The sequence below is a fragment of the Eumetopias jubatus genome, unplaced genomic scaffold (assembly GCF_037043125.1).
Source record: "Eumetopias jubatus isolate StellerSeaLion01/CBP00866 unplaced genomic scaffold, mEumJub1_p1.0 scaffold_3, whole genome shotgun sequence".
In the NCBI taxonomy this organism is placed as follows: domain Eukaryota; kingdom Metazoa; phylum Chordata; class Mammalia; order Carnivora; family Otariidae; genus Eumetopias; species Eumetopias jubatus.
Genome location: NW_028274809.1, coordinates 37,705,760 through 37,726,891, shown reverse-complemented (window position 1 = coordinate 37,726,891; position 21,132 = coordinate 37,705,760). Strand labels below are relative to the sequence as shown.

General features: G+C 36.3%; 1 protein-coding gene across 5 annotated transcripts in view; it reads left to right on the top strand.

Annotated features, from left to right (window-relative positions):
* PLCL1 (phospholipase C like 1 (inactive)) overlaps positions 1 to 21,132 on the top strand; it is a 335,868-nt gene that overhangs the window by 224,331 nt on the left and 90,405 nt on the right. The window lies entirely within an intron of this gene.

Below are 21,132 nucleotides of genomic sequence, written 5' to 3'. Positions count from 1 at the left end.
TATTCCTTGAATGCTGGAAAATGCTGGGCTGTGAATAATGTTTCCTAGTAGAATTTGTACCACCCACACATATTAAAGGGATGTTACTCATTCATTTTCTCTATAATGGCCCCCAACAGTGAAGGATGGTGGTTGAGAGGAGGGCAGGTCCTACTGGAGAGGAGAAGGGTGAAGGGAACTAAGGGAAATTGGTGAAACTGGTTTCACTGGCCTCAGGGAGAGGGAAACACTGGTTTAGGAACTATCAAATCTTTCCTTTCTTTCAAGTGCATTATTAGGTTAATACATATGTTGATTCTTAATTTGCAGTCCCATACATATTGCGTGAAACTGAGAGAAGGTATTTTACCCTGTCTGGCATGGCAGTGGTTAGACTTTAATAAATGACAGCTCCCTTTTTCTTTATTTGAGTACATTTAAGAGCTATGACCCATTAACCAAAAATCTGAATTATCCAGAACATGGTGAGACCCTGGAGCCTATTGCTCAGGAAATAAAAGTGGAGATTTAAAGTAGGCCCCAAACAGCTCTTCACATTGTTTATTTATAATAAAGTTTGCCTCACTTACACAAAACTATATTTTTGTGTGTGTGAAATGGCAAAGTTTCATTTTCCGGTAAATTGTGTGCATTAGAAAAAAAACAAACAAGTGTTAGCTACCCTAGAAGAGCACCAGATTTATATAAGACTGTTTCTATGAATTCTTTCTTAAAGCAAGAAATCCTTTATAACACAGATAAAAACCCTTTATTAACTTCTCTGCATTTGAATGGATATTGGGCTTTTCTCAAAGTTGCCTGCAATTATATGTAGCTATTTATCTCTGGAACTCTGAAATTATATTAATTCTTTAGAACTGCTTATCTAAAGTAGTATTTCCTAATATTTTTCAAATGGTGACTCCCTATTACCTTTCTTAATTTCTTCTTCTTCCTGAACTAACAATAGAATTTAAAATGCTGAAAAAATATGGTTTCAATATGCAGATATTCTTAACATGGAACTATCACATAATTATATGTAATATCAACTTTTTAAAAATAAGTGTACAATAGTTCAATATCCTGATTTGGTGCAGTGTTTTCAAATTTCCCTGACCATAAGAATCACTTAAGGTGGCAGCGGGATATGATTTGTTAAAAATATGTATTCCTGGGACCTACCTCAGTCCTACTGAATCAGATGGGGAGGACCTAGGAATATATTATTCTAATGAGTGATCTTAGGTGATTCTTGTGGTCAGGTAAGATTGGGACCAGTGATGTTATGTACTGAAACTTTAGGGTGCATCAGAATCACCCCTGTCTTATTAAAACCTAAATTTCTGGACTCTACCCCAGTTTCAGTGGGTCTGGGGCAAAGCCTGAAAATCCTGTAAGTCTACTTTTTCCTTTGGAAACTTCATCTCTACACCCCCCCCCCCATATGTGTTGGCATTCATCCTCCAGGTATATGACCCACTGATAGACATCTGAAGGGTCTCATGACTGAGTTTTTACTAAACAGTATTAAATTCCCTTTTTCTAATAATAGGATTCTGGAAACCTTATTTCTAAATGCCTGGGAGGCTTATGCTATCCCTAACCCTCTCCCAATTTGAAAGTACATAATGGGCCACTCCTCCGGACCCTGGTGCAGCTCTTACTGCCCACGGGTCCTGTCCCCGGGCTTTAATAAAATCACCTTTTTTTTTTTTTGAAAGTAATAATCATTTTATTTGCTCACAGTTTTCCAGGTCAGTTGGGAGGCTCTTCAATTCTGAACCAGCTTTGTTCATCTGTATAGGCAGTGGGCAGCTCATCTGAAGCGGAATGGTCTGGGATCATTTCACTTGCGTGTCTGTCAGCTGGAAGGTTGGATAGTCTAGAGCCTTTCAGCTGAGATGGCTCATTTTTGTCCACATGGTCTCTCATTTTCCAGTAGGCTAACCTGGGCTGCTGCTGCTTCTTCTTTTTTTATTTTAATTTTATTTTATTATGTTAATCACCATACATTACCAAAAAACCCTGAAATCTTGCCATTTGCAATGACGTGGATGGAACTAGAAGGTATTATGCTAAGTGAAATAAGTCATTCAGAGAAAGACATGTATCATATGATCTCACTGATATGAGGAATTCTTAATCTCAGGAAACAAACTGAGGGTTGCTGGAGTGGTGGGGGGTGGGAGGGATGGGGTGGCTGGGTGATAGACATTGGGGAGCATATGGGCTATGGTGAACGCTGTGAATTGTGCAAGACTGTTGAATTACAGATCTGTACCTCTGAAACAAATAATACATTATATGTTAAAAAAAAAAAAAGAAAATAGCAGAAAGGGAAAAATGAAGGGGGGAAATCGGAGGGGAAGACGATCCATGAGAGACTATGGACTCTGAGAAACAAACTGAGGGTTCTGGAGGGGAGGGGGTGGGGGGATGGGTTAGCCTGGTGATGGGTATTAAAGAGGGCATGTACTGCGTGGAGCCCTGGGTGTTATATGCAAACAATGAATCATGGAACACTACATCAAAAACTAATGATGTAATGTATGGTGATTAACATAATAAAATCACCTTTTTGTACCAAAGACATCTCAAGAATTCTTTCTTGGCTGTCCGCTTTGAACCCTAACATCCTGCCGAGCAGGGAGCCCGATGTGGGGCTCGATCCCAGGACTCTGGGATCGTGACCTGAGCCGAAAGCAGATGCTTAACCGACTGAGCCACCCAGGTGCCCCTGTAGCTAATTTAAAGAAAAAACTGCATGAAAACCTTTATGTTTTGTAGACAAGAGAGCACCCATTTGCCCTCAGGCATGAGTTGTTGGATCAAATCATTGCAAGAGACTGATATAGGGAAGATTATGGAGGCAGCCTCATTAATGGGCTGGTCAGATTTCTTTCTGGCCCAGGGACAAATACCAGTTTTTCTGTGACGCATACTTAGAAAACACTGCTCTAAAGTCTATCCACCTGGAGGATTTTTAGCATGATCAGTAACATACTTTAAATAGATAGATTTACTTGTGGACGTGAATGCTTAAAACTAACAGAGCCCCATGGAAGCCCAAAAATCAGAGGGCAAAAGCAGCATAGTGGTAACAAGAAAATACAATACTAAAAACACTAAAGTTTAATGTAGATATGGAAAAAATATGATAGAAAGTAATTTAGGGTTGCAGTGATAGACTAGCTCAGCATGTAAGTGAGATACAAAACCAATATCAGAAAAGATACGTAACAAAAAGTACCAAACCTAGGAACCTTGAGGCCTCTTCACTATTCTTAGCACGGGTCTGACCACTAAGGATTTGTCCAGGTAAATAAAATGCCTGTTCAGAAGGAATCTGCACAGATAATTAAAGCTTCAGAAAATAAGATTCATGAGGAAAATGAAAGGCATTATTTTTGAAATGCAAATGGAAGTCTGAGGGGCAGCAAAGATTTCTTCTTTAATAATGCACATATGCATGTACATTGATGTAGTTTTAGAATATAGGTGAGGTTTGGTGGGGTGAGGTCGGGAGCCAACCACCAAGAAAGAATTCTTACAATAAAAAAATTATAAAAAAAAAAAGAAAGAACTCTTGAGACATCTTTGGCACAAGTGCAAAATGGTGGTTTTATTAAAGCGGGGGGGGGGTGAGGGGGGAGAGAGGGCATGACAGGACCCTTGGACGGAAAGTGCTGCTGCCCTTTGTCATCCAAAAAGGTTGTATTGTTTGGCTTTATGCAAGGATGCTGATTGAGCACCTGCAAATGTTTGCTTTATTGGCACTGAGAGAGAAGAAAGAAAATTGCTTCACTGATAATGAATTACTGCCTCTATTTGTGTCTGTTAAATAATAGAATTTATGGGGCCTGTTTTCCTTTGGCTAAACTGTAGGCAAGTATCAGTCTCTGTCTCATCTTGGATATGCTTAAAAGAAAGCCATCTTCTCAATTTGTCTTTTTGCCAGTTTAGATGTTGATGAGATACTGAGTGATCTTACATCATTTTTGCATTTAAGTTGAATATGTCTTTAAACTTTAAACAAGGGGAAGATTGTTATGTAGCAAAACTAAAAGTAAGGTACAGAGATTTCTCCCACATAGGCATAACCTCCCAACAGACGGGTATATTTGTTACAATTTATGAACCTACATTGACACATCATCACTCAAAGTCCAGAGTTTACATTAGGTTTCACTCAGTATTATACATTCTATGGGTTTAAGCAAGTGAATAATGACAAATATCCATCATTATAATATTATACAGAGTATTTTCACTTCCCTGAAAATCTGTGCTCTGTGTATTCATTCTTCCCCCCACCCCCAACCACTGGCAACCACTGATCTTTTTACTGTCTCCATAGTTTTGCCTTTTCTAAAATGTCATATAGTTGGGATCATACAGCATGTAGCCCCTTCAGATTGACTTCTGATTTCACTTAGTAATATGCATTTAAGATTCCTCCATGTTTTTCATGGCTTGATAGTTCATTTCTTTTCTGAGGGTATCACAGTTTTACTCATCCATTCATCTACTAAAGGACATCTTGGTTGCCTCCAAATTTTGACAATTATGAATAAATGTGCTATAAACATCCATGTGCAGATTTTTGTGTGGAAATAAGGTTTCAACTCCTTTGGGTGAATACCAAGGGGGGTGGTGAGCACTAGATCATATGGTAAGGTGTTTAGCTTTGTAAGAAGCTGTCAAAATGTTTTCCAAAGTGGCCATACCATTTTGTATTCCCTTCCACCAGCAGTGAGTGAGAGTTCCTGTCATTCCACATCCTTGTCAGCATTTGGTGTTGTCAGTGTTCTGGATTTTGGCCTTTCTAATAGGTGTGTATGGTATCTCATTGCTGTTTTAATTTGCATTTCCCTGATGACATATGATGTGGAGCATGTTCTTGTGTGCTTATTTTTCATCTGTGTGTACTTGGTGAGATGTCTGTTAAGGCCTTTGACCCATTTTTTAATAGGTTGTTTGTTTTTTTATTGTCTTTTAAGAGTTCTTTGTATATTTTGGATAACAGTCCTATATCAGATATGTCTTTTGCAAATATTTTGTCCCAGACTATAGCTTGTCTTCTCATTCCCTCATCTTACTTTTTTTTAAATAGCTTATTTGTTTTCATTATATAATAGTAATAATTATATCAAATTAAATTGCTAACTATACTAAATATCAAAAGGTTGTGTAGTATTACTGAAAATTTTAAAAAATTTGGTTTATTTAGTGGAAATCCTAAGGTTAGTGATATCAGCATAAATTCATGATAACCAGCAGCCAAATGGATCCTCAGCAATGTCTTATAATCATTTCTCTAGTGAGTTATTCTCCCATTCACCACAGGGATTATTACTCTGTCTCAGTCAGAATGCCTTTGCTTGCAAGTGTTAACAATCCAACTCATATATTCACATTTTTGGTATTGGAGGTATTGGCTCAGAAACTGATGTCTGGGAGTATCTAGCTGAATCCCGGGCAACAAAAAGTTACCAGGACCTCTTTTTCTTCCCATCTTTTAGCTCTGTGTTCCTTAGGTTTGCTTCCCAGATGTGATGAAGGTGGATTCCAGTAGTTCCAGACTTACATCCTACCGGGTCAGGAGCCCTAGAGGAAAAAGTGTGTTTTTTCCTCAGGGGCTTCTTCTTTCCCAGTGGTTTCATTGAAAGTTCTGGGGTTGGGCTTCACTGGGTTGAAGCAATGACTAGTGCAAGGGTGATGAATTCTTCAGTTGGCCAGACCTGGGCATTCCCCCCCCAGGATCTAAGTCGGTGGTGGGAGTGATGGGGTTGGAAAGGGGAGGGGAGACTGGTGTCAGCGCTATCCCAGACCATAGACTAAGAATGGAGGATGCAATTCCCTAAGGAAATCACCGTTAATAGAAGTGTGAATGGAGGATGAACCAGCAAACACAACTGAAGACATTTCTTCTCCACTCTTGTCAAATCTCTGATTTTCTCTACCTCCTTTTCCATCCTCAACAAATGACTTTGCCTTATTCTTTAGCGATAAAGTAGAAGCTACCAGGTGGGAATTCCCCTATTTTACCACTATGCGTTCCGCCTATCTCCTTATTTCTACGTTCATCCTTTTTCCCTCTTGTTACAGTGGAGGAAGGATTTCTATTATCCAAGCTGTTCTGTCCACATTAGCCTTGGATCCCCTTTTCTACCTCTCCTCAGGAATCCTTTCCCCACCCTCACATTGTCCTTATCTTCAATTGTTCTCTTTCTTTCCCAGCAGTACAATAGTGAAAAAAACAAAACCCCCTTTGATTCATCTATCTCTCTCCCCAGACTTTGCTCTGTTTCTTCATTCCCCTCCTCAATCAAATTCTTATATTCTCTACACATTCATTCTTCAATCTACTGCTCTCTACTCTCTACATCCACCACTCCACTGATACTGCTTTAAGATCACCAGTAGCATTCATATTATCACATCCATTGGAGACCTTTCTTCATTGTGCAAGACTTCTTACTAGGGTTCACTACAGCTGACCACCCCTTCCTTCTTGCAATGTTCTGTTCTCTTGGCTGTCATGACAACTTACTCTTTTGGTTTCCTCCTACTGCTTTGGCTTTCATTATCTATCTTCTTTGTAAGTTTTTCTTCTAACCGATCTCAAAATGTACTGTCACAAAGTCAGTGTTAGATACGTTTCTCTTTTTATTCTGTTTCCGAAAGTTATCTCATCTAGTCCTATGGCTTCAGATACCACAGATAACCCAACCGTTCCCAGTGCCCAGATTTATATCTTGAACCCAGATGTCTATCCCGAGATCTAGTTCCATTTTGCAACTGCATTCTCAACACCTCCAGAGCCACTCACAAATCTGTTCCTTCTAGTCTTTTCTGCTTCTACAAATGGCTCCTCCAGTCTCTCAGTTGCTCAAACCAGAGATCTGGGGAGTCTTTCGTAGTAGCCCCATCTCCCTCTCCCCGGTGCTTCCAGCCTACTTCTAGTAAGTCTTCAAATAAAACCATTTCTCTTGTTCCCACCTGAGGTCTTCTGTGTTCACCATCTGAGAGACACTCCCTTAATAGTGCTATACCCCAAATCCATTCTCCAGCAGCTAGATTTTTTTTTTTTAAGTAAGAACTTTTAGCTCTCTGACTTAACATCTCTGTAGAATAAATTCCAGATTTTTTGGAAATGGCTTTCACAACCCCACCTGATCTGCCTTCTCCCTGACCCTCCAGCTTCATTTTATTTTTGCCCTTCTGTCACTATGGGTTTGCTACACAGGCCTGCCATTAGCACAGTTACTTTAGGACCTTCCCTTGTTTTTCTTCTGCACAGAATGTTCTTCCCACACTACTTGCCTGGCAATTTGCCTAGTTTAAATGTTAGTTCCTCAGGAGACTTATGGGACCCCAGTCCAATCTAAAGTAGCCTCCCTACCTAAAATATTTTCTTTTGGTGCATTTCTGACTATCTTTAATTACATGTCTGTGTGATTGTCCTTTGATATATCTTTCTACTACAAGTGACATCGAGCTGCGTACCTGCCTGCTTACCTAGATGAGTGCCTGGCACAAAATTATGGCTCTCTAAGTGTATGTTGAAGGAATTTAAAATATCCCAAAATTACGAAGAATTCTCCACACCATATCCTCCTTTTTAGGGGCATTTTTGCCAAGTAACATAGCACTGCTGGGAAGAAATAACTTGAATAAGTGACATTCCCCTTTATTCAACATTCAGTGAGAAAAAATAGCTAGAGTTGTAAAACTTGCATTCCTTACCATGGTGAAGGGGTGAGAAGATACTCTGGGAACTAGAAAAATATAGTAGTAAAATGCAGAGGTAGTGTGAGCTTATAGAAATAAATTCAACGAGGAATAGGAATATCTGGGTCTGGCATCCAGCTCTGCCACTGATTTATATGTTTTTGGCAAGGTATTCAGTCTCCTTGTGTCCTGGATTTTCTCATCTTTAAAATCGTGTGGAGATCTCATGAAAAAAATGAATGTGGACACCCTTTGAAAGGTATAAAACTTCTTAGAAATGTGATATGCTCTTACTCTCCTTATTTTGACTTTCATTTATGAACATAAAACAGCTTGACTTGGAGGTTGTTAAAACAATAATGAATTTAGTCACTGTCATAGATGGGACTAGCTGTTCCTTTCTCTCACTTCATAAAAGTTGCTATGAAGAAACCACCTAGGGATGATAATATGAAAGTATAGTGAGTGTAGTGAATTCATTATGGATTTCCTTTGTAATTTTTTGCAAGCCTTCCTGATAGCAATGCTAATTAAATTTAAATATGTTGGGGGTGTCAAGTCTCTTTTTCTAAGAGATTAATTAGAGATTAGTCTCTAAGCTATTTGTAAATTACCATGCTTTTTCATTGTAAAGTGTTTAGTAAAAATGCTGTTTTAGGAAAATGATTATAGATTATAAATGATTTTATTAAGTACTTTATTTCCCTGTCATTCTACCAGTTTTATAGTAATAAGTGACTTTAATATCCTTTTTCACTGATAATATAAATGAGATCTATGAGATGAAGCATTATTTTGAAACAAATTTAATTTAATTGACCCAGCATGGCTTGGAATTTTTGCTGCCTAGGATCCTTTCATGATTAAATACTAAAGAAGAATCTGTAATGTGAATACTTTTATTTCTTCACCATGGGATTCACACTCCCTGGGATAAAATATCCTTTTCAGAGAACATTAGTAGACATATTAGAAATTTATTCTCTCGGGAGTTGTACCAGTTTCATCAACAAATGGGAATTCAAAGTTCTTTAGTAAAACTAATGAATGACCTTATATACAATAACAACAACAAAACCCCCACACAATTCAAACTGTCTCTTAAATATCTTTGTGTTCAGACAAATTGATAGCCGAGAGATCAGTATGTGTTAATAGAGTCCTGCAAATGCTGTGGTTTTTTTTATATATAAAGACTTATTAAATAATACATTTTTAAAAAGATTTTATTTATTTATTTGACAGAGAGTGACACAGCGAGAGAGGGAACACAAGCAGGGGGAGTGGGAGAGGGAGAAGCAGGCTTCCTGCTGAGCAGGGAGCCCAAGGTGGGGCTCGATCCCAGGACCCTGCTGGGATCATGACCTGAGCCCAGGACAGACGACTGAGCCACCCAGGTGCCTCAAATGCTGTGATGTTCATCTTGTTTTTAAAACTGTTAAGATGAACAAGTCTAACTATTTCAAATTTTACAGGGTTTTGTAAACTCTCAGTGCCAAGAAAATAAGCCACCTGGCAGTTTTTTAAAAACAATGAACCAATACTTAAGAATATGTACTAGAATTCACTGTTAGTATTTCAAGTGAATTTGGCTCAGATTTACATGGGCTATGACAGCATTTTTATTCTGGTTACCATTTCTGATTTTCTTGTGATTATATTCTCATGCTGCAAATTATATTCTCATGAGGCAATTTCTAGTGGTAACTGAGCAGATTTTGTGTATTTTAATATACTGACAACCATTATTTTTCCTGAAAGTGTAAAAATGACTCAGAAAAATACTTAACTATTTTAAGTAGCATTCAAGGTAGAATACTGAGTTCATTAGTTGAATTTCCTAAGGTTCACAAGTTAAATCTAGAGAGTTAAGTATAGTTGGTAGAAGAGTGCTTTAAATGGCAAGGATGGACAGACATTATGCACTGGGATAAGAAATCTCTATTAAGAAGAGATGTTATAGCTATAATTAAAGAAATAAAGGAGTATGGGTTAGGTAACAATGAAAGATTTTGTGCACTGTTTTCTGAAGATATGAGAATGTGTTAAAGAGGGCAGAATGCAAAGGTAGGGGCGCCTGGGTGGCTCAGTCGGTTAAGCGTCACCTCTAGCTCAGGTCATGATCCCAGAGTTCTGGGATTCAGGGAGCCTGCTTCTCCCTCTCTCTCTACCCGCTGCTCCCCTTGCTTGTGCTTTCTCTCTGTCAAATAAATAAGTAAAATCTTAACAAAAAAAAAAGAATGCAAAAGTGAATTTGGAGTCACTTATCTAGAAAAGAAAATAGAGGGTTAGGCTAAGGCTAGCTGTGGAGAATTTTGAAGGCTACACTTTGTACTCGATGAAAATGGTTGAAATTTTTATAATTAGTATGTGTGCTCTGAAAGATTAAAGTTCTTGTAACCTATATGGAATTCTTGCTGAATCCAATTTCTTTGAAATATATTTAAGTCCTAATTTAATACAGCAGGTTTGAATCTCATCAGTGGAGTGCATTTAATTGAAATCAAATTGATTTAAACAACTAGTTAGGAAATCTCAGTTTAATCTCTTTTCTTCCTCTGGGAACATTCATCTACTTATATCTATTCTCAAAGCTTAGAGGTAGCAAAAGTTTAAGAGGAGACATACTGTACATTTTCATTTAAATTAATTGTTTTAAGTAGTTATGAGATTAATTTCATAGATACATTATAAAATTTTATTGTGTTTTGGACATTTTTTCCACCAAGGCTAATTAGAGTCAATAGTTCTAAAATGTAAGATTCTAAAATAATTTCCAAATGAAGATTTATCCTGATACTTAAAGGTTATTTTGTTATACTGTAATAGGGATGCATTGACCAGTCCCAAGAACAATGAACATTTAAGATATTATATTTAACTAAAATAACATTGGTGTAATATTTTAATAAAAATAAGCACAATGCACTTTGACATTGTAACCATTTTCATTATACCTCAAGTCTTAAGATAGATATCATTAATTATCTCTACAAAGTATAACTTTCTGATAATTAATGAGATAATTATAAGACTAATTCTATGGAAATACCTTTAACATGTTTCCTCATAATATATGCTAATATATGTTAATTTAAAATAATTTGAGCAATACAGAGAAAACTAATTCCATAACTTTGCTCATTTCCCCCTAGAGGTAACTAACTATTACTGATGGAATCTATTCTTCCAGATTTGCCATATATAAATTATGATCTCATACTCTATGTACTTTTTATAATACCTACTTTTTAAGTACAGACACACACACAGATTATCCTTTTTAAGATTTATAGATCTGTGTCATCCATTATTAGCGCTGCGTAGAATCCTGTGGCATTAATGTACCATAATTTATTTTGCCAGTCCTTACTGGGGGTAGGAGTTCATTAGTTTACTTTATTTTCTGGTATCATCAACAGAGTGGCATTGAACTGCCTTGTACTTATATCTTGGTTCATTTGTTCAAATACTTTCTTTTCTTTTTTTTTTCAAAGATTTTATTTATTTGTTTGACAGAGAGAGACACAGCGAGAGAGGGAACATATATGTATATGAATTCTCTTCTCTCTGAGAAAGCTAATTAGAAGGATTTTACTTTATTATTGAAGTATAGTTGGCATATAATGTTATATTAGTTTCAGGTGTACAACATAGTGATTTGAGAATTCTATATTACTCAGGGATCACCTCAATAGTGTAGTCAACCAAATGTCACCAGACAACATTATTGCAATATTATTGACCATATTCCTTTTTTTTTTTTTAAAGATTATTTATTTATTTATTTGACAGAGAGAGAGAGAGACAGTGAGAGAGGGAACACAAGCAGGGGGAGTGGGAGAGGGAGAAACAGGCCTCCTGCCGAGCAGGGAGCCTGATGCGGGGCTCGATCCCAGAACCCTGGGATCATGCCCTGAGCCGAAGGCAGACACTTAACGACTGAGCCACCCAGGTGCCCCTCAAATATTATCTTAAGATAAATTTTCAAAATGATATTGCTAGATCAAAATAGATGCATACTTAACGTTTTAAAACATATTGCTACATTGCCCTCCAGAAAAATTGTACCAATTTATATTGAGCATAACATTGAAAATTCGTTTTCCCATTATCTCACATTTTTTAACCTTTGATAATCTAACAGGCAAAAAAAATAATTTTATTGTTTATTTGTTTAATAACATTTTGTTTATTTATAAGGTGTGTTTGAACATCTTTTCATATAATTTTGAAGCAGTCATATAATTTTGTAAATCTATCTTTTCCAAAATTGGTTTGTGAACAATTTTTGTAAATTAAGAAACATATAGGAAATATTTTCCATTTTGTGGGTTTTTTGTTTTTGTTTTTTTAATTTGGACATGGTTTTAAGTTTTATGTGGTTTTTTTTCAGTGTTTTCCAGTATGGTTTCTGGCCTTGATATGTTTATTAAGAAGAGATTTTTCACCGTCCAAATTATACAAATATATTTACAGATTTTTCTAGTACTTACATATTTTATTTAATCTTTAATCTAAAATTATTTTTTGGTCTGGCATAAAGGAAAAATCTAGTTTTTTTTGTTCAAATGGATAGTGAATTTTTTCATCATTAATAATTGAATAATATTGTTTCCTTTGTTATTTGAAATGCCACTTCCATCTCCCACTGGGCTTTTTATAACAATTTTTTTTATTTGTCTACTAATTAGTGGAATTTTGTCAATATTACTTTCCAGTTAAGTATTTTTTCTGTTTTCATTTATTTGATCCTTCTTTTTTGACTTTAAATGAAATAAAATTCTATACAATATTTGCAGATATCTTATTGAGTTTGTTCTTGGCTGGATTACAATACCTTTTGTTAATTTGAGTAGGAGTCCCCTCACCTCCACCCACCTATGTCATTACATTTAGAAGCAGGCTGATGTATAAGACTTTTTTTTTTTAAGGATTTATTCATTTATTTTATTTTTTATCTTTTTAAAGATTTATTTTATTTTTTTAAGTATCAAGGATCTTTATTCTCAAACCTAATGTTCAATCTGTGTCTGCAGATAACATGTCACTATTTTGAGAACGCCTCCATTCTTTGCAAGTCTTTAGCCACAAGGTTACACCTTATTCTCATCATAACAAGTTAAATGAATCAGATCGAAAGAGGATTAAGGAGATACACTGAAGATAAAAGCAAAAGGCAACAAACATTTTACAAGCTTATCATCCTAGTTACCCCAAAGGTTAAGTTTCAAATTTATAAGAGTAATGACAGAACCATATGATTTCAGTGAAAATCAACACAAGTTAGATCTTTAAAAAAAAAAGAGGGCCAGGGATCAATTCAGAAATACTAAGTCAGGCAAGCATGCAAACTTCAGAGTATAAAAAATGCTTATTGACAGAGAGAGACACAGTGAGAGGGGGAACACAAGCAGGGGGAGTGGGAGAGGGAGAAGCAGGCTTCCCGCAGAGCAGGGAGCCCGATGTAGGGCTCGATCCCAGGACCCCGGGATCATGACCTGAGCTGAAGGCAGATGCTTAACAACTGAGCCACCCAGGCGCCCCTTATTCATTTATTTTAGAGAGAGACAGAGAATGAGTGGAAAAGGCAGAGGGAGAGGGAGAGAGAATCTCAAGCAGACTTCTTTGCTGAGTGTGAGGCCTAACCCCAAGATCTTGACCTGAGCTGAAACCAAGAGATGGCCACTTAACCAACTGTGCCACCCAGGTGCCCCTAATTTTTTTATTGTTTATATTTTATTTTGCCACCATCACTTTTATTAGTTCTGATCATTTTTCAGTTGATCATTTTGGATTTTCTAGGTATATAATTATATTCTCTGTAAATAGTAATGATCTTTCACCTCCTTTACAATATTTTACACTTAATTTCTTATCCTTGTCTTATTGTTTTGGTTTAAATATCCAAAATTATGTTCAAATATAGAGCAAATAATAAGGTTTTTGTTTTGTTTCTTTTTTGTTTTAATGAGAATGCTTCTAAATTTTTACCAGTTGGTATATTTCCTCTAGGATTCTGAAATAGGATTTTGGTCATGTTAAGGAAGTTTTCTTCTTTTCTCATTTTATAGAGAGTTTTGCTGGGAATTAATGTTGTATTTTATCAATTGCCTTTTGGGGAATTTATAGGCATAATCCTATTGTTTTTCTCTTTTAACCATTTATTTATTGAAATTGATGGCATGCCTAATGTTGATCCATTCTTACATTCCTGGAATAAAACCTTTCCTTTTGAAGAATTTATTGCTCTTTTAATACATTCCCATGCTTTACTTATATTCTTAACTGAGATTGTATCTAAAATTCTGTTTTGCAGTTTTATGCTTTTCAAAGTGCTTTAGCATGCTTTATTTCCTTGGATCCTTGAGATAGCCCTATGATTTCAGCTAGGAATTATATTCTTTTGACAAATAAAAACAATAGACATAGAACTTTTGCACAAAAAGTCGTGTAAGTAGGTGGAGATGATGAGACTAAAATCCATTAGTCCCTAATCCAATGCTTTAGGGAAGGAATTTAATTATTTCAGTAATTTCTATCAAAAGGTATTTATGGGGTGCCTGGGTGGCTCAGTCAGTTAAATGTCTGCCTTTGGCTCAGGTCATGATCCCAGGGTCCTGGGATCAAGTTCAGCATTGGCTCCCTGCTCTGCAGGGAGTCTGCTTCTCCCTCTGCCTGCTGCTCCCCCTGCTTGTACGCTCTCTCTCTCTTTCTCAAATTAATAAATAAAATCTTTAAAAAAAGTTATTTATGGACTCTGAGTTTTATTATCACAAATAAAAACTATCCTTAACAGTTTCCTTTTACATTTTTCTAAATTAAGACAATTATTTGTTCCACTTTGACCATGGCACCGTCACTGGGTTATCAGTGGTTGGGCAGGGGTGAGGCATTCATCCTTAGAGTCTTTGTGCTGAGAATATGCATTCTCTGAGAACTGCCATCTGTTTGTTGCACATGGACAGATGCTGATGTTCAGTTAATCAGAGTCATACAATAAGGATTAAAGTGCTAGACGGTTCTGACCCATTCCGGAAGTTATGGATAAAACTTGAAACCTTTAATCAGATTCATCTTGATGTTCAGGTCAGGTTGGCTATTTGAGCCAAAGCTTTTATATCTCTAAGGTCATTAATCCTGAAGAGCATATTCAATTATCACTCTAAGAGAGAAAAAGCATTAAGAATGTGTTTGCACATTGCATTGGGTCAAGAGAATTTTTATTTTATTTGTAGTTCATGGATCTATCCTTTAAAAAGCTTAGAGATTTCTTTTAGATATTTATTACAGAAAAATACTCAACTGGGAAGTTTAAAGTAATTTAAATGTAAGTTTTAGAATCTATAAAGACTTAATACAAGTGCAAGAAATGGTCCACTTGTTAACATATGCATATATTTATTAAATGGCAGACTAGACTTCTCCAAATCCAGGAAGAATGGATTTAGTCTATAAATGAATTGTTTCTTAAGTTTGAATAGAATTGTGCTTTTATTAAATTGACATTTAATCTCCATGTCCCAAGTCACACAAATTTAGAAAATGGGTTTTTAAAAATACATTCATTGTTTTTAAATTTTCTGTAGGATTTTTTTTCTTAATGAGAAACCTACATGTATCTATTACTCTATAGTACAATGGCACTGATTCCATCTCTAAGAAATATTATTAATAGTTATGTTTTCTATATACCCTATTTGGAACTTATAAATGATATATATGTATATATTTACTCTGAAATCTTGTCCTTACCAAATATTGCACAAAAAACTATGAATTCCTAGAAGACCATTTTTTGAATTCTATTTTTGTTAATAAAACTTTATGCTATGAAGCTAGGCTGATTATATCTCTTATTTCCATTTAGTCTAATATAACTCTAAATGATTTTCTTTTTAAGTTGAGATATAATTGATATATAACATTGTATTAGTTTTAGGTGTACAACATAATGATTTGATATATGTGTATTTGTGAAATGATTACTAGAATAAGTTTATTTAACATTCCTCACCACACAGTTACAGTATTTTTCTTGTGATGAGAACTTTTAAGATCTACTCTCCTAGCAACTTTCAAATTCTGAATGATTTTTTTATTTCTATGAGTGTTTCTGAAACTCGACTCTACTAACACCCTATGATAACAAGTGGTAGAACTCTATAGTATTGAAATATACTTTTCACTTTTAAATATGCTTTATTCAAATTTGGATGATTAGAGGAAATGCCAGTGACTAAAACCAATGTCAATAATACATTGGTGTCTCATATTTGATGGTAAATATAACCCTTAAACATTGAAAAGTTACAACGAAGGACAAACTGTTCTGTAAACTGGCTATTTAGCACCAAATGAAAAATAGAAAATTTTGTCAGGAACATTTTTGAAATGAACTCTATCTGAGAATGTTCCATTCCTGTTGATATTTTGATTTTTCAGATCAAGTAATTTAAGTAAATATGCAACATTAGTTGAGTGAAAAAAATCATGCATGTATAATTATGCATTCAAAATTATGCCTAGATTTGAAGGCCTAACACATTTATCAATTTCTGATGGATACCTTAATAAAGCATCGAGTTATGGGCTTATACCTATGAACTAATTAGGGCATTACGTTCAATCTCTACAATAATACACTGGAAGAGATGGATTAGATACAGGCATTAAAAGAATACGTTTACTTATTCTTCATTACAGACTTTCTTTAGGGACCATGTCAAGCGGTTTTCCATAAGGAGCACCTCTCGGGAATCCTCACACCAAAAACAACAGTCTATGCTGCTATAAGTTCAGCCAGATCCTCAGGCCCTGCTGTGTGGGGAGTCTCGCAAGAGAGGACAGAATCCTATCTCAGTCTCCAGGCCCACTTGGTTCTTGGCACCGATGAATTGTATTGTTTTTGAGTGTGAGGTGGACATCTGTCTTGGACATGTCATTCCTCGGAGGCTGTTGAATAATCGTTAGGTACCTTTTATTAGTATCCACTTCCCTTTGTTCATACTGACGCTTCTAAGGCACAGTAATGTAACAAATTCTCCTGGGATTTATAATAAGCAAAAGCATGTATTACATGCGACAGTTGGGGTTAGTTGAAAAAGGTCATGTTTTTGACTAGAAAAATGGGAGTGTTAATGCTCCTTGTAACTGTATACACAGTAGTGGATCATGAAGGATACAAGCAGAGATTAGTAACATTTAAGTGAGAAACAAGGCCTTTTCCATGAAAACTGTTGACACTATAAAGGAACATCTGTGCTTGTGGACTTGAGGGGAAGTAAGTTGAGAATACAAAGTCTGTCAGTCAGTAAGGTTTCACAACAAACAACCACAGGGTTTGTGCCCTAATGCTGTAAGGGAAAACAGAAATGGCAGCAATCAATGAAACTATAGAAGGAATTGAACATCTGGAGACGTGGGCTTCTGAAGCTGTTACCTGGCTGGATCTCCTGACCTACATGGATGTAATTTCCGTACAGATGAAAAAAAAATTCAAACAAATGAAATAGTCTTTGATTTTACCTGTGACTGTTGATCTGCAATGAACAGTTAGTAATTTTTATTAGGTTTTAATGGTTTTGCTTCTTGAATGAATCACAGAGATGAAGCATATAGAAAAAGGTATAGGGAGAGAGAATTCTTCACCTTTACTGTTGTTGAATAAACATCATATAAGTAGGTTTGTTTCAGATCTTTAATAAATAACATTTTAAGTATATAAATCAGGATATGATATTCTTTAAACTGTGACACAGAGAGGATATTTTGGGGTTGTTTACTATTACTCTTACCATTTTTTGAGTCAATTTCTTCCCAGTTTTTGTTAAAAATTTCAAACCAAAGCCTTGTTAGTTTGAGACAAACATTATTGTCTAGAGGAGGATAAAGAAACCTTTGTCTCAAAAATGAAAACCATAGAATGTGACTCCTTAATCTTGATTTTGCAATTCCAGTTATTTTAGCAGGCATTATAAAATCATTAATCTACTGAAAATCCAGTACTATTCTGGTGAATAAAATGCTTTGCTGTCTTTTAGCACTTACAGTGACCCTGCCCCTTATCCACAGGAGATATGTTCAAGGACCCCTAGTGGATGCCTGAAACCACAGATAGTACTGAACCTTATAGATAACTATGTTTGTTCCTATATACACATCCAATAATAAAGTTCAGTTTATACATTAGGTACAGTAAGAGATTAGCAATAATAACTAATAAAAAACAATTGTAGCTACATAGTGTAATGAAAGCTATGTGAATATGGTCTCAAAATATCTTATTGTGCTGTACTCACCCCTCTTCTTCCTGTGATGATTGTGCAATAATAAAATGCCTATATGATGAGATGAAGCGAGGTGAATGATGGAGGCACGGTGACATGGTTGTTAGGTTACTATTGACCTTCTGACAGTATGTCAGAAGGAGGATCATTTACTTCTATGCCTTGTTTAACTGAAAAGTAAAACTGCAGATAAGGGGGACACCCTGCTAGGGAACATGGCAACAGGATCTTGGTGTCACTAAGCCTGCTGATGCCATCTTCTGGGTTCCTGCAGCAAACTTTTACAAACCACACTGTTAGTGACAAGGTCTTTCTAGCACATCTAGGAATAACGGAGTTCTAGGTCGAGCTGTGTGATTTAAGATTTATTTTCCATGACATAAAATTATATGGAGGCTCCATGTGGAAGTTGTATCCATTTTCTTGTCAAATGGCAATGCTTTTTTTTTTTTAAGATTTTATTTATTTATTTGACAGAGAGAGACACAGCAAAAGCAGGAACACAAGCAGGGGGAGTGGGAGAGGGAAAGCAGGCTTCCCGCCGAGCAGGGAGCCCGATGTGGGACTCGATCCCAGGACCCTGGGATCATGACCTGAGCCGAAAGCAGATGCTTAACCGACTGAGCCACCCAGGCGCCCAAATGGCAATGCTTTTAACACTATTTTTCTGAAGACCAGCTTTATAGATTTTGGACATTTCTTCAATGCTTAGTTTGCACCTTGTCTGTTTTTCATTATCTCAGTAAAGGCTCTAGTGTTAAAGATATAATAACTATATATAATTGACATAGTACTTCTTTTTCATATTGCCCTTATCAGCTTCTGTTCCCCTTTGTGGTCTTGGTTATTCAGCATTCTTAATGTTATGTAAAGTTGCTTATTTATTTATTAAATGTTTGTGGATTTTATTTATTTTTTTATTTAGTAATCTTTTACACCTAACGTGGGGCTCAAATTCACAATCCTGAGATCAGAGTCGCATGCTCTACTGATGAACTAGGCAGGCACCCCTGTTTTTCTCTATTTAGAAGCATTTGTTATATGCTTTTCTCGAATTATCAAATTTGATAATTTTTGTCATTGTTTTACTAACTTTATCATTTATAAAAACCTGTATATTAAAAGAGTGATGGAGACAAAGCATTTATTCCAGGCAACATTACTTTTGGGGTTAATGATTATTCAAAGAACCGGCCACTAGGACAGTGCCATAGTAGGTACTTGATCTTTGTATAATCAAATGCTCTATTTTGAAATAATATATTGGACATGCATAATAAGAGTCATACTTTCAGAAAGCCCTGGATAGAAACCATGTAGCAAAAGAGCTTGAGATAATAATTTTTATTGAGTCATTTCTTAACGAGTTCTGAGTGAATGATTGCAGTGAGATTTAGCACAAAGGAACCTTCCTCTGCTCAGCAAAACAAATCAATGGTACTAAGAACCTACCCTGAAATGGACTTTCTACACTCTATGCCCATGTTTGCCTGTAGAATATCAGTTATTTTTGCTTTCAAATGAGAAGAGTCATATAAGAGAAGATGTTATTTCTTTTTTTAAGAGAAGATGTCATTTTAGAGAATATTTAGATTGTCACTGGCTTCCTATAATTCAACTAGTTTTCTATCTCTGCCACAGTGTATACATATTGGAGTAGGTTTCCTAAAGAAGATGGCTTTAATTTAGTGTATTTTATTAAATGGATCACCTTTTATAAATGAGATGCATGTTAAATACAGACATAAAACTTAATTCGTCAAGAGATATGTGCATGCATACTGTTAGCATTGCCTTTAATTGATTCTTTAGTTGAATTATAAGGTGTTGTAGGGAATGAATGTTTTCTTTATGGATAATAAAATAGCTATTCAGCTTCTAACCAGCTAGGCTTAGGGAGCCACCAGGGAGAGCCAATGGTACACAAAGCTTGGGTCAGGCTCCACCCACTTCTCAGCAGTGGATATCAGGACCTCTACCCCCACTGCACCACAGAGTGACTTTAGGTGGGTCACGTGGTATTAATCAGAAGTAAGTCATGTCACCTCTTGGTGACTTTACATTACGTAATTTGAGTTTACTATGAGAAAATAACTTTGGAAATTTTAACGGTATAATTCTACAGGTGCAACCTTCCCTTACCTGAAACTTGACGGCAACAGGTATAGTGAGGATACAACCTCCCCCACCTCCTTGAGTTTTGTGTGAAGAGTTAGGCCTTGTATGTGGGGCGTGGGCTTTCTCTAGATGGCCTAACTGCCAAACATGGATGTGGATTTGGGCACTGGCACATTGGACAGGATATATTAGATATATGTGTATATTATATATTATATATATATATATATATATATATGACCTAAATTTCCATTCCTTGAGCTATCACCATTCCAAGTTAATAAAGCCAGCACTTTTGAGACTAGTTTTCTCCTGGATGATCACTCTTGGCCTCTGCCTGTTGTTCCAGTCTCAGTTGGAGCCAATCTACCCCTCATTTATGCTAGAGTCCTCCTGGCCATCTTTCCCACCAAAGAACATTATACCTGCTACTCCCTTTTCTTGAAACCCTTTGCTCTCACCCTCATCACTGTCCTCACCATCTTGAAGGCAAAGTAAGACATTCTCTCACGATGGGGCACCTGGGTGGCTCAGTTCGTTTTGTATTTGCCTTCAGCGCAGGTCGTGATCCCAGGGTCCTGGGCTTGAGCCCCACGTTGGGCTCCCTGCTCAGCGGGGAGTCTGCTTTTCCCTCTTCCTCTGCCCATCCCTCTGCTTGTGCTCTCCCTCTTTCTCTCCCTCTCTTGTTTTCTCTCAAATAAATAAATAAAAACTTAAAAAAATAAAGACATTCTCTAATCAGAGTTACCAGCAGACATTTGAACAGCTAAATCCAGTAAGCCATCTTAACATCTTATTTTCTGGCACTCACTCCTGTAAGTCTATTCTTTGGCTTCTGTGAGGGGTCACGCTCCTGGTCCTCTTATTCCTCAAACTTTATAAAGTCTTCTCCTCTGCCTAGTCTTTTCACCTAGATGGCCCATAGTCATCTAAAAATTCACCACGGCCCAAAGTAAACCCTGTTTCCCTCCCACTTCACCTCTCCTGATAATCCATATCGCAGCAATAT